Raw genomic sequence first — 14,770 nt, 5'->3', positions numbered from 1 at the left:
GGTTCTTGGCTAGGGATTGTCATGGAAGTATGTATTCCAAACCTTTAGATATTTGGGACTAGAAGGAGATGGATATTAGGTCGTTGCTACGACTCTTGGGACTAGAGAACGGTGCAAAATCATTGTGATGATTGGATTTTGGATGGGGATATTCCATATCTAGGGAGGACCTAGGTAGAAGGGTCATTGGGTAGGGATTAAGTGAGGGGTTGCTTGGGACTAGTTTAACTCCGAATTAATATTGCTGATAGTGGACTTCATTCATGGCTTGGTATGCCCCCAGAGTAGGTGTGATTTCACCGAACTGGGTTAACAATTTCTGGTGTCTTTTATCTTTCAGTTTGGCATAATTCTGTGTATATTCTTTGCTGATTGTTCTTGACAGATCACATGTCTCGACATCTTCCACAACATTTGAATCTGTTATGCCAGAATTTCAATTGGGTTTTGAGATGTGGCAGAGTGGAATGCTTCAGACACATGAGTGGTAGTCAATGAAGTGTATGTTTGAATATGTGATGATATAATGGGAAGAGTAAGAGATGGAAATGAAACTGGTTTTGGATTGTTTGAGGTGGAGGCCATTATGAGCGATATAGGATCAAAGGATGTTGATACAGAAGTTGTTGATGTAAGTGGTAAAGTTTAAAGCTTGGGTTCAAATATGGAGGTTGGAAAATTGAGGTATTTAAAACTGATGTAACAATCAGTTCTGAAATGATTGTTTGAAAGGTGGATGATGTTGAAGATATAGAAACAGTGATGGTGGAGGATGTCAGTTCATTAACAGCCTTATCTGAAGATTAAGAGGTCAGAGGAATAGACGAATTACCTGCAGAAGCAGTTTTACCTGAATCAGTAGTCAGAGGAGTGTTCTTAGAAGCTTGACCTTTGTCATGTTTCTTCTTTGTTCTGCGTTCAGGATCTTTTGATGTTTAATTCCTTTTACCTTTGGAGGGTTTTAAAGGACCTGATGCAGTAACTGGATCTTCATGTCTATCACAAGATATATCCACTCCTGCTTTTGTCATCATAGCTATGTACTCAGCAATCTCTTCTGGGCTATCCCTTTTAGTGAAAGAAGGATAGTTTTCCACTTGAATTCTTCTTTCAGCAATGCCAGATGGAGGTGTTGGAGGAGCAATTTGGAATTGCATGATCATTGTCATGTTCTTCACGGTTTTAATGTTTAGAGGTTCTCCAATGGATGGAACAAGATATTTTGTATATTTAGCTTCTTTAATCAAGAAATCTACTAAACCATTTTCTACAAATATGTTAGACAAAAGACGTCTAAAGGGTATGTAATTCTTAGTCTTCTTAGATTGAATGACATATGTTCTAGTAATCTTGGTGGCATCCTTACGATAGTGAAAAAAAATGACAGAAGATTCATCTTTTGGTGAGAATGGATATAGTACAACATATACTTCTGATTGACATTGAAGTAGTCGGCAGAACCTGTTCTTAGATTGATGCAGTTTAGAATGATCTTGTGCTAGATTCTGAGTTTATCATGGAGATTTATACTTTTATACTCCTTCTTTTATGGAGAAAAGTTCTTGAAGATTGCTCTATGAATAGTGTCCCTTACAAATTTTGATTTGTTGTCTTTTCCATAGACGCACTCTCCATCCAGAAATGTCATTCCTAGCAGATTTGAGATAGATTTCTCAGTGATGACAATTTTGTTCCCTAGAAGATGAGACATGATGGAAAGGCCATCACATTCTGCTTGTTTCCAAAAATATCTTACTACAGCTTCGTAAAGAGGTCCATGAAGCCTTTCACAGAAATTTTCCCAACCTTGAGCTTTTAACTCAACACTTAAATCAAAATCATTTGCAGCAAGATTTTAAAAGTCTACTAAGGATTTAAAAATAACTTTCATCTCTTCAGGATCTGCGATACATAGATCCTGAGGATCTTTCCTTGTAATATGCTTTTCATCAATACCCAATGCAGTTGAAGAACTGGGATGAACAGTTGAGTAAGAACCATGGATAGTTGTAGATGAAGGAGCAAGAGACGACCCAGAAAGATTCAAGCTTCGTTCACACTCTTGTGAGATCTTAACAACTTCTTGTTGTTGATGATTCATGATGATGTTGTTGGGAAGATGTTGAAGTTGTTGATGTTGTTAAGAAGAATGACGAACTCGGTGAACAGTTGAGAGAACTGGGGTTTAGGGTTTTAGGTTTTCTAAAAAAAATGTGTGGAAGTGAAAAGTATGGTTGTGTGTGAGTGTGAATATAGTATTTGGAAGAGAGAGAAATAAAAAATAGTACAATTATTAGGGGTAATAAATGAAGATAATAATTTTGATTTTAATCAATTCTGAGAAAAAAAATCACACCGCTCGAGTGTCATTAAATATGATTAATAATAAGTATAACTGACGTTACAAGTATTAATCATGCTAAGTGACACGTTTAATATACTCAGAGTCTGGAAAATCAAACGATTTCCCTCTAACCAGAGATGTTTCTGACGAAAACATCTTCTGATAAACTGAGGTTCTGATTAAGATAAAATGACAACAGTATTAACACAACATATATGAATGTTAAAAGTGAAAAATAATTTCTGTCATACCTTTTCACTTACCTCTTCTTCCTTCAGAATGCATGATGATCTTTTCCATAAGCGTTCTGATATGCTGGCTTGTGTTCTAATAAGTTGGCTTTTGATGAATGTGACGCATTCTGATTGTGTTGGCTTCTGATAAACTTGGATGGCTTCTGATCTTCGTTTAGCTTGAAATCCCAGAAGGAATTTCACTTCTCCTGTCTTACACATTTCAAACTCAGTTCTTCTTCTTCGTTGAACTTGTTTCTGAACACCCAATTGGTTTCAAATACCTCTGGGTTTCTGAACAAGATCTTCAAACATCATTCTCAAAAAATAATATATATATATATATATATATATATATATATATATATATATATATATATATATATATATATATATATATATATATATATTAATTTTTCTTTCTTCAATTCAGAAAGATCAGAAGGATCAGCAACAAATTCTACTAAAAAGATTCTTCCACAGTTTTGTTTGTGTTTTAGATTCTGTAGCTTCTTGAGCTTCTATAATATCCTTAACAATAAACACTTATTTCCTTTGGTTTTAGAGTCAATAATCTTGCCTTTCTGATTATCTCTGAAACCAACGAGGTCTCCAAGCCTAAGTCCCAAATGTTGGAACATACGCTTTTCTCTCGCTGTATGTTGTAAGTAACCATTCTTCTTTATCATCAGAGTCCGACACATCATCAGTTGTCAGTACATTCTTTGATATATCTTCACTTATGACTATTCCAGTTATGAGTGCCACTTTAGCTTTTTATTCATCAAAATCTTCATCTTCTGAGTCAAAATCATCCCATGTTGCCATGAGACCCTTCTTGGCTTTGAACATTTTCTAAGGCTTGTTTTCTTTCCTAAGCTCTCCTTGAACGATCATTCTTGTAGTGTCCAGGTTGATTGCACTCATAGCATATAACTTCTTGTTCAGAAGCTCTCCTTTGACCAGATGATCCACTTCTATCCTTTGATCTTCTTGATTATGGAAGTTTACTCTTTCTATGTTTTCATAGCTGAGTTAATCTTCTGGATATCAGAGACATTTCATCTCCTCTAAGGTTCATCTTCTTGAAACTCGATCTCATGACTTCTCAAAGAACTTATCAGTTCCTTAAGACTGGTGTTGTTAAGATCCTTTGATAGTTTCAAAGAAGTTACCATCGGTCTCCATTTCTTAGGCAGACTTGTGATAATCTTCTTAACATGATCTGGTGTAGAATAACGTTTGTCCAGAACCTTAAGTCCTACAACAAGAATCTGAAATATTGAAATTATCATTTCCACATATTCATCTTCTTCCATCTTGAAGGCCTCATATTTCTGGATTAGGGCAAGAGCCTTGGTCTCCTTAACTTGAGCGTTGCCTTCATGAGTCATTTTGAGAGAATCAAATATGGACTTTGCAGTCCCTTTATCAGTGATCTTCTCATACTCAACATGATAAATAGCACATAACAAGATTGACCTGACTTTGAAGTGGTTCTTGTAAGCCTTATTCTGGTCATCAGTCATTGCACTTCTTGCAATTTTGACACCATTTTCATCTACTGGATATCTGTAGCCATCAGCTACCAGATCCCAGAGAACAAAGTCAAATGCCATGAAGTATGTTTCAATTCTATCCTTCCAATAGTCAAAATTTTCTCCATCAAACATAGGAGGTTTAGAACTATAATGATTTTTATTCTTATTATCAACAGTAGCATTGTTGGTAGGAGTCCCTTCGGGTTCAACCATTGTTTTTCACACAGCCTAGATCGGTACTGAACACTGTTAGGTACCTGATAAAGATTCAAACTCTTTATCACCACTCAGAACCGGAGCTCTGATGCCAACTGAAGGTGTCAAAAACACTAGAAGGGGGGTTGAATAGGGTTTTTAAAACATAATGCTTTGGATAAAACAATCCCCTTTCTTAAAACCACAAAATTTCTACTCTTGATAATAACAAAAAGATGCAAGAAGGAAAGAATAGGGTATTTTTATACTGGTTCACTTGACAAATATCAAGCTAGTCCAGTCCACCCTTCCGAGGTGATTTCGCATCTCTCAATCAAGGACTTAATCCATTATAACCAAACTAATTACAATCGCACGGGCAACCGCCGATGACTAACCTTGCATAAGCTACCGCGAGTGACTAACTACAATGCATGGTGACTAACAACCTTTCACAAGCACCACTATGACTAACAAACTCTAAGACTTTCTAGTCCCATACTTCTCGAGACTACTGACCTTCACTCGGTCTCTCAAGGAAAAATTAAACAACCTTTGATAAGGTTTTTTTTACAATATAATGCTTCTACACAAGCTGGATGTAAAATTTTCTTTTTCAAATCTAATACTAAAAGAATATAAAGCTATTAACAATCTATACAGAGTGAATATGATCGTGAGCTTTCTCGCTTCTTCTTTAAGTCTTCAAGCCCTTATATAGCCAATACAATAATATATCTATTGGAGGGTAGTTCGGGAACTTCTAGAGGTTTGGAGGCTTGAACGTAGTGGAAGACAAGATAGTACGCAACGTCTATCCTTTCTTGATAGTGGAACGAAACATTCGTCTGTACCTTGTACCTCGTACTACATAGTAACATTATCTTCTTTCCTTCTTGAACTTCAGAGGCTCAAAACATAAGTTGGAAGAAAAGAGAATAAGCTTTGAATTCTTCAGAACTTCAAGTCTTCAGAGTCTTCAGCATTTGGTCTTCAGAATCCTTTGTCTTCAGAAACTTGAGTCTTCAAAGCTTCGAGTCTTCAGAGTCTTCATAACCACGTCTTCAGAGTCTTTCAGCACTTGGTCTTCATAAATTTTTTCTTCAGACTTCGTAACAGTGATAACTTCAGATGCTTCTGCTTCTGAAGTGGTTGCTACTGTTCATCAGAACGTGTGTAGCGCAGAAACATAACCTGGTGGCTTATGATGTTTTGGCCATGCATTTTCATCAGAATCATAACCTGTTTGTTAAGTACCTAACCAAACAAATGTTAGTATAACAAAATTGTTCATACCCACATACACATTGTTATCATCAAAACTCAGAGACGTATTGCAGAACCAATATTGTTCTAATAATATGTTGGTACTTTGAGTATTATTGAGTATTTGTACAGAATTGAACACACTAAATCCTAACTCTAAGATTATAATTTATACTAATTAGACCATAACGGCCTTTTCTTAATGAAATGTCACGTTTGTTGCTTGCATGCTTCTCGATTTCTAAGGCTTCCACATGTCCTTTTCGAATAAGATTGATAATTTGAATTTTGAATCCTCTTCCTTTCAAGGCGCCAAACTAACCAATGTGACCGTCGAATATCTCTTTCTCAAATGCTCCAAAATATATTCTATTTTTATCTGTGTTTCGCGAACATTGTCTTTGATAACGCGTAGCAAGATAAAAACCCTTCATACACTTGATATTTCGAACAACCTTCATAAGCTTGATTTTGCACCTTCCTTCGAAATAACTTCCCTCTTCAGTAATCTTCATCTCACTTTAACCATCAAAATTTCCAGCTAACACTATCAAAAGCACTTTGGTAACATTCATTCCAAAAAGTTTTACAGCAAAAACTAATAGAGATTAAAGGCTCATCTATTGATGCACAATCAACTATAAAGTAATCTCCAAGATTTTGAGTAGCAGATTAGGTATGGTGATTAGCACCATAATTAACCATATACACCAGGAAAGATGGCACCCATAGATGCATGTTGTAACTGGACCTCCATAAAGCTTATGATACAGTGGAGTGGATGATTTTAGAGAAAACCTTGAAAGAAATTGGCCTCCCAAGCAGGTTTACCAGATGGATCCTTGTGGCTATGACAATTGTGTCCTACAAATTCAATATAGGAGGAGAAAATACCAGGTATATGCAGGCTAAAAGAGGTTTACGGCTAGGAGATCCAATATCTCCCCTTCTATTTGTGATTTTCATGGACTACTTACATAGAAACTTGCAAAAGTTTAGAAAAATCCACGATTTCAATTTCCATTCAAATCTAAGCTCCACATCAGAGAGTTCTCTAGATCTACAGGGCTTTTTGTGAACCCCTCAAAGTGCAAGGCCTGTTATGGTGGTGTTGAAGACAACATTAAAGTACAAATAAAAGCATTTACATCTTTTTTGAGGGCCCCATTCATTGCAAGTACTTAGAAGTATACTTCATAAGTAAGAAACCATCAAGTCACCATTATATGAGTTTGATTGATAAGATTGTGATTCATATGTGTAGAGGTGAAATTGGTGAGACTAAAGCCATGGGAAAGACTTAGCTCATTTGTTTTTAAACAGAGTCGCCACCGCACTTTATTGTTTCCAAAAGGAATGGGAGAAAGAGCGAATAAAACCACAGAAGTTTTTAAAATCAAAACTAATAAACTTATCAAAGATTTGGATAAGGGGGTTTTTTATATAAAGGGAACCTTTTAAGCACCCCTCATATCCATGGTACTCCATGGGAACCTCTTTGAAAATGTTATTGTTTTTGTTTGTACATGTATTTTTTAAAATCATATGTGAACTTGTTTAAAATAGAGGGTGGGGATGGGAAAAGAAGTTTTTTAAAAGTGAGCTCGATAAGACATCGCATCTTAGGCCTACATACCCCTTTTAAAGAAAAGGGAAGTAAGAGCTTTTGTAGTTCCTCTTATAAGAAAAATAAAAGGGGGCCAAAGTGGCCAAAATCTTTTTGGGTGTTAAACTTTAACAATACTCAACAAAATATTTTGAAAAAGGATTAGGCTTTAAAATACCTAACAAGTTTTAAAAGGTTAAGCTTTAAAATACTTAACAATTTTTTAAAAACAAAAAACGTACCAAGCTTTAAAATACAAGGTCAATGGATTAAGAATAGTTTCACCGGGAATAATTCTACTCTTAATACCAAGGTTTTAAAACAAGAGGACCAAGCTTTAAAATACAAGGTCAATGGACTAAGAATAGTTTCACCGGGAATAATTCTATTCTTAGTACCAAAGTTTCAAAAACAAAAGGATTTGGTTAAGCTTTAACAATACTAAACCATTTAAAAAGACAAGTTAAAAAGCTTTAACAATACTTTAAACACAAGATAAAAGAGATTGGAAAGGGAGTTTGAGTACCTTGACAATTTTAGTCAATATCATTCCCATCCTTTTGGAAAAAAACAACAAACTTAAGCATTTAACAATGGATACCTCAAGTGTGTGTGTGTGTGTGTGTGTGTGTGTGTGTGTGTGTGTGATATCATGTGACACAAACAAACAAGTGAGTACGATAATCAACAAATAAGAGAGATGGATGTGTCTAACCCTTGGTTTCAAGCTTATGTATGAATGATGAATGATTGATATGATGATTAAACATGGGGTTAGATAAACAACATATATACATAACAAGTGATAAGAAATTAACAAGATAATGGTTAAGGTAAATAATTAAGTACAAGACAAGGATTAAAATCAACAAGTATGTACAAGGTGACAAGCCTAATTAATCATGGATAAAAAAATATCAACATGTTTTTGGATTAGGGTTTTAGACCTAAAGTTTTTGAATTTGGGTTTTGAATTAGGGTTTTAAAATAAACACCTAAACCTAATTAAGTTTAATGATTAAATACCAAATTAGTTAGGAGAAATGGTCTAAGGGTACATGAAGAAGTCAAAGACATCCTACTCTAACCCTTAACAAATATTTACAAAGGTACACAAAATTCTTTCAAAGAAATAATCAAAACAAAGAGATTTTTAGTTGATTTTCAATGTAAAAGACATATTTTTGAATTAATTTTTAAATAATAAAATATTAAATATTTTTGGGATTTTTCAACATGGTATTAAAATACACAAAATAAATAAATCACATAAAAAAGAAGGAGTTAAAAATGTTAATTTTCCTATCTTTTATGATTTTTAGAAGTTTATTAAAACTTAAAAGACAAATGATAAAAAAATAAAGGGAGTGTGGACAATGGGGTTTGAACCCACGCCCTCAAGATTGCAAGGCAAAAGCTTAGCCACTAGGCCAACTGCCTGCATTTGATCAAAACGCTTTTAAGCAAATAATATATGAAGAGAAACCCTAAGTGAAAAAAATTCATAACAATTCACAAAAAGTCTGGGGCGAGGGGGATTCGAACCCCAAACCTTTGGGACACGCTAAGTACACACATAATGACCAATTGAGCTATACGATGAACTCGTATATAAAACGCGCGCAGTTAAAAATATAATAAACTGAAAGTTTGAAAATGAAATTGAAACTTCATCTTCTTCCTCGCGCCAGCAGCAACAACATAACCTCCATGGTTATTTTCTGATTCCTTCATTTCCCAACCATTTGCGAAAGTGTAAACACATAAGTTGCTTGAAATTTCATCAGGAATCCAACCATGTGGCTTATTAACACTAATAATAAAAAACAAACATGAATTTATGGAAAAACGCATGAACCCTGAAAACTTATTTTTCAAATTAAATCCTCAATATAAACTATCAATCATCAAGACGTTAAGGCTATCGTTCAGCATGCTAAGACAAACATTCTGGTATCAAGAAACATATAAATTGAACTCCATTCAAGGAGTTCACAGTTGAACTACATGCCTCTGAAAATGAGGTCGAGTATGGAGCTAGAGAGGACCTGGGAATGAACCAACGATTTAGTTAGCTTCCTTGAAGCACCAAGAAGCTATTGCAATGCTCACTATGATCTGGAAACACCTGGATTATCCTGCAAACCTCAACCTACAATGATGAACAAGTTAGAAATGGAGGTTTTGATTTGTGTGTTTCAGTTGAGTTCTAATGCATACAGAAGTGTCTATATGCTATTTGGAAAATGTTTGAAAGGTTGTTTTGGGCAGAGGTTGCAAGGGATGAGAGTTTCGAAGATAAGGACTTCAAAGCTCAAAAATGGAGTTTTAGAGCCAATTCTGATTTGAGGGAGTTTCTCAGAGGTTTGGTAGTGATTTCTTGTGTGTTTTGAAGTGTAGAAATGGTCTCTATTTATAGGAAAACATTAGGGTTTGAATCTGATCACATGGAGACTTAAGGCTTCATAACTTGTTTTTGAAGCAAGGTTGCAAACATGGTTCCAATGCATAGTACAAGCATGCTTGGAGTTGGTATTCACTTTAAACATGTTGCTTCTGATTTTGTATGTGAAGTATGGTGCAGAAGAAACAAGGGAGTGGCTCAACGCATTGACAAAGCAAAAAGTATTGCTTTTCTAAAATGGAAGTGGCGCCTTTAGTCTTGAAATGAATAACTTCAATGGACAATTCTTAAATCAAGTGGATCATAGCTCAAAAGTTTGTGAAATCATCTGATTATGGGGTGTTTAACAAGTTAAAGGACCTGTCTTGGCTTGATTCTTGTAGATTTGGATAAGCTTGCAAGTTGACCTTTCAAAGTTCTTCATGGAAATAGCTTGAATTCAAGTGTCATGGTGCTTTGTTCACAAAATCATAACTCCTTGATCAAGCCATGGATTTTTCATGCTAGTGGTCTCTTTGGAAAGCCCTTGCTACATACTTCAATCCACTTGTTAAAATTTTCCTCAAACTCTTTTGGGATCATGGAGAAAAATGACCATAAGGTTAGGAAAAATCTAGGTGAAAACACTTAAAAAATTTATAAGTTTTTTGGAACATAATCTTCAAAATTCCAAATCTCTCAAAATAATCATTTTTTGAATAAATGCTCATTGTGATGAGTTGTTTGTTTGATTAAGATCTACAACTTTCATGTTTGGAGATTTTTGAGTTTGTAGGCAAAATTTGGAGTTCCAAAAATTAGGTCAAAATTCATTTAAAACCCTAATTTTGACTTTTTGATTCTTGATGAATTTTCTTGATTTTCTTTGGTCAAATGTCTTCAATAATCATATGATGATGGTTTGATTCCTTTAAAGTTCATAGTTGACCATTTTTCTCAAAAGTCAATGGTTGACTCAAACAGTTGACTTTTCCAGATGAACTCCAATTTTGTGATTTCCAAATGAATCAAGCTCTCCTCTTCAAATGAATGATATGGATGGATTATAATGTTGATTTGGATTCCCTTGAATCATGGTTTGATTCTTGGAGCCATGTCCTGATTAAAAGGTCAACTCTTCAGTGTAATTAGGTCAAAACCCTAATTTGGGGCCTCAGGTGATTTTGAGAATTGTTGATCTTGAATTGGTTTATCCTTGGACTTAGATATTGATGAGAGAACACTTTGAGTTATAGGAGAATGTTGAACTTCCTTGTGGTTTAACAAACAATAATTTTTTGTATTTTTGGGTTAACAAATGATATATGCATGATGATAATGATGATAATCACTACTACAATTTTGAAATATAATAGCGCCAAATTAATAGCGCTTTTTAATAAAATGCTATTAAAATTCTTGCACATAAGCTTATGATAGCACTTTTTACTCGGGCGATATTATAAGATGATAGCTATAAAAAAGGTAAAAAGAGACGGAAGGGATTAAAAGCGTTTTTCAGGTAAACGCTAATGTAGGGATATTTCTTTGTTAGCACTTTTTAAAAAGCGCTATCATAATATTTCTATCCAATAAAAAATAAAAATATCATAGAACTCCAAACATACCTCAAAAACACTCACCATTGTATTTAAAAAAAAAAAATACTATTTAAAAAAAACTCAAACCCACGAGCTCATCTTCTATCACATGGGACTTACGCTTTGACCCTTTCCAATTCACCTTATTACTCATTGTCGGCTTCCTTCACCTTCTTCCCTTAACACCTTAACCCAAACCACCCTCCATCCTTATTTCCTTCAAACTTGGAAGACTTATTCACTCCATCAAACCCAAATCCATTCATCAACTTAGAAACCCTATCATAATCGATTGAACCCATAACTTAGAAATCCTAAAAATTGATTATAACCCTAGAAATTGATTGAACCTATAACTCAAAATTCGATTTATTTGTTGCCGAAAATCTATTGAAACCCTAAAACTGTCTCCTATCATAGACAATACTTCGTGTGTCTAAGATTTCGGATTTCGATTCAAGTAAAAGTAAGCTTTGCATGTACTATCTTCTTCTTCACCCTCAAATTTGATAAGGTTGCCGATTTTGTGGGTAATGCATTTATATTTTTTTTCCTTGCTTATGTAAATATCCCTATCGAACTTTAATTTATTTTTTAATTTGGTGTATATCATTTGGGTATTATTTTCTGCAGAGTGTGGTGTTTCAATTTCTAATATATTTCTTATTTATTAAAAAATAGTGTAAAATATTAATCATGCTTCATGAATGCTTAACATGGATGGATATACAAACAAAGAACCAGGTAAGTTTTTTTGGCTGCAGGACTGCCATGTTCTGCATTTTTGGGTTTCATGAGCACCCATATTTTGTATTTATCTACATATTTGTCATTGTATTAACAACTTAACAAATAACATTTGTTGGTAATAAAATGAGTAACTCTTTGAATTTAACCTTGTTTGTTATCTTTCTAGAGTCGCAGACCATGAAGATTATGTAAAAGCTGGGAGTTACCATTACCCACATCAAGGGTAAGGAGAACCTTACAATTATGGAGCATGCTTCTTCTTCAACACAACAAGTCAGCTAACTAGCCTTTATTATTAAATGACGACACACTGAAATTCAGGATTTGGGACACAACAGGGCAAGAGAGATTCAAGGTTCTATTCGCATAGGTGCCTTTATTTAACCGAGTTAATTAAAAATACCCATGATATTTAATGGTTTATTATAAAACATAAGTTATTTTTTCCTATACAAGTTATCAAAGGACTAATCATTCAATGACTTACTTTCTATATAATGAAATAACTGATCAAGCCAATTCCTGTGAATAAATAGAGGATTTTTGTTGAAGTATCATATCAAATATGATATGTTTTTTATTCCTTACATCAATATGATCTGTTTGAGTATCCTATGAAATACGTATGTGACCACTATAGTTAAATTATTAGATATCCAATAATGCACTCATTCTCCTTTTGTTGCAGGGCATCTTAATAATGCATTCATCTAGCCTTTTCTTACATAAAAGTAAGAGTTTTCATCATTTTTACCGCTGCTGGATTCCGTAACGGACAATCAATATTGTTGGGGATTATAGGTTATTCCTGTGAAATGCTTATTTTTAAGATAACCCTCATATGTCTTTTTGTAATGGTTATCCTTATAATATTTCTCCTTTTGTTGTTCCATTTTTGAGTAAGCATTGATTTGAGTGGTTTGATTATGACGTTGATGTGTACTCTACTGCTTGTCTCAAATTTAGCCCAGTTGTGGTTCCATGTGCAAGACTTAGCGGCTTCCCGAGCAGGACAGTTTACCTCTTTCTCCTACAATCGAGCACAAGAAGGTATTTATCTTAACTATTTGTTGAACTTAATTTTGTATGTGTATAAATATGCTCATTTTTTTATGAATTTCATTAGTGCAGTTCCTTTAGGTTGTTGGTACAATGGGTCTTGCATTTTCCCTGGAAGATGTTGCATTGGCACATGCTATGTATCTCTTATAGGCAAGGTTAAGCACATGTCTTTTGTTAGAAATGTATACATAATACTGCAGCTAGTTTTTAATTACCATTTTGTATCGAGCTTGTTGTAGCTGTATATTAGAAACGGTGAAAATTCAACTGAAACATGTGCTCAACTTGTGTTTGCACCTATATAGACAAATCCTTTGTTGATGATTCTATTTTGATTTTGTATGGTTTTTCATGTGATCCCCTTGGATCCTAAATATCATCTCTCAATTACTACTAGTTTTAGTATAATAGAACATGTTTATTGAAGTATTGCTTGATTACTTATCTTGTTTCATATGTTGATGTGTTGAATTGTTGTGCATCCTAAGATGGTCTAGCTACATAAAAGACATTTGAACTTAGTATAAGCATGATCTAGTAATACTCTACTAACTATATGGGAATTCACTTACTCTCTTAGGACAAAGCACATTCTAGTAGCTTTTGAATCAAAGCAGTAGAACAAAGAAAATTACTTTCAAAAGATGATTTTAGCAAAGCATCAGATCAAAGTTCTCTTTGTTAAACTGAAAAGTACAAGATTCTAAACATGTATTCCATTTATTAATAGCCTTATTCTTTAATAAATCACGTGCTAGAACACTTGTGGTTGCTTCAATTTTCATACTTGAGCAACTAGCATATGATATATTGGATTTTTTGTGATCTCCAATGCATATCTGTTGAGTCTGAATCATGTATGGATTTGTAAGTTATGAAACAGATGTCAGAATACAATATATTGTTTTACTATAAATCATGTACTAGTATATTTCTATGTGCATCATTTCTTCTTTTCTAGTCTATTCTTATGATAAATCATGCATTGGATAGGCCAAATCAATCATACTTTAGTTTGTGATTCACCCAAAGCTCACCGCAAAAGTTAGATGTTTATTTACCAATCTATTATTTTACAAATTTAAAGCACTCAATTGTGTTTTGTTTTGTCTCACTCTATCTGATTTCCTTATGATGCACACTAGTGCGGAAACTTTTCTTTGTCGAGTCTGAAGCTATCAATGTAATAGTAAATCAACTTTGGCACCATTTTGATACAATTATGTGTTGTTCTGTAAAAACAAATGTAATAACTTTTATCTTTAACATGTTTATTCAATAAACTTTGATCTATTAATAATATTCTGTGATATTCTTTCGTAAAAACTATCCATTGAACATTCTACTGATTTCTAAGATTATCATTGTAGGCATCTCCAATATTCAACTAGCAAACAATGTTGGACTGGAAACTACTCAATTTGCACTTCAAGATATAAGGCTGGATGATAAAGCTACCATGTATATTATTTGCTCTAAATTCTCTAAGATTATACAACATATAACTAAAGTGCTTGTTAGTAGACTATTATTATTATTTATAAAAATCAATGCATTTTAATATTAGAATACCAAGGTCACCGTCACATTCAAGTGATGATTAGTATTTTTTATTTGTCCGGATACTTGTCATATTCAGTTGTATGGTTTACTTTTTTAGTACTTTATGCATATTAAATAAAAAGTTTTCTGACAATTACAAGTGTATTATGAAAAAGAATGCATTAGGTGAATATATATATATAGCGGCAGATTTAATAGCGTTTAAAAGCGGCAGATTTAATAGCGG

At 33.8% G+C, this 14,770-nt stretch overlaps 1 long non-coding RNA gene across 4 annotated transcripts; it reads left to right on the top strand.

The window, feature by feature from the left end:
• Nucleotides 1–11,264: 11,264 nt before the first annotated feature.
• Nucleotides 11,265–14,550, top strand: LOC131616986 (uncharacterized). 4 transcript variants are annotated; one of them, XR_009288373.1, is made up of 6 exons: nucleotides 11,265–11,699; nucleotides 11,851–11,913; nucleotides 12,086–12,274; nucleotides 12,608–12,969; nucleotides 13,051–13,136; nucleotides 14,352–14,550. It is a non-coding gene; the product is annotated as an uncharacterized LOC131616986 (long non-coding RNA). The 4 variants fall into 4 exon arrangements; XR_009288372.1 differs by having other exon boundaries at nucleotides 12,086–12,289; XR_009288374.1 differs by having other exon boundaries at nucleotides 12,086–12,650; nucleotides 12,886–12,969.
• The last annotated feature ends 220 nt before the right edge of the window (nucleotides 14,551–14,770 follow it).

Source organism: Vicia villosa, linkage group LG7 (assembly GCF_029867415.1).
Source record: "Vicia villosa cultivar HV-30 ecotype Madison, WI linkage group LG7, Vvil1.0, whole genome shotgun sequence".
Lineage (NCBI taxonomy): Eukaryota > Viridiplantae > Streptophyta > Magnoliopsida > Fabales > Fabaceae > Vicia > Vicia villosa.
The sequence above is the reverse complement of the archived record's forward strand: the minus strand, read 5'-3'. Positions and strand labels throughout refer to the sequence as shown.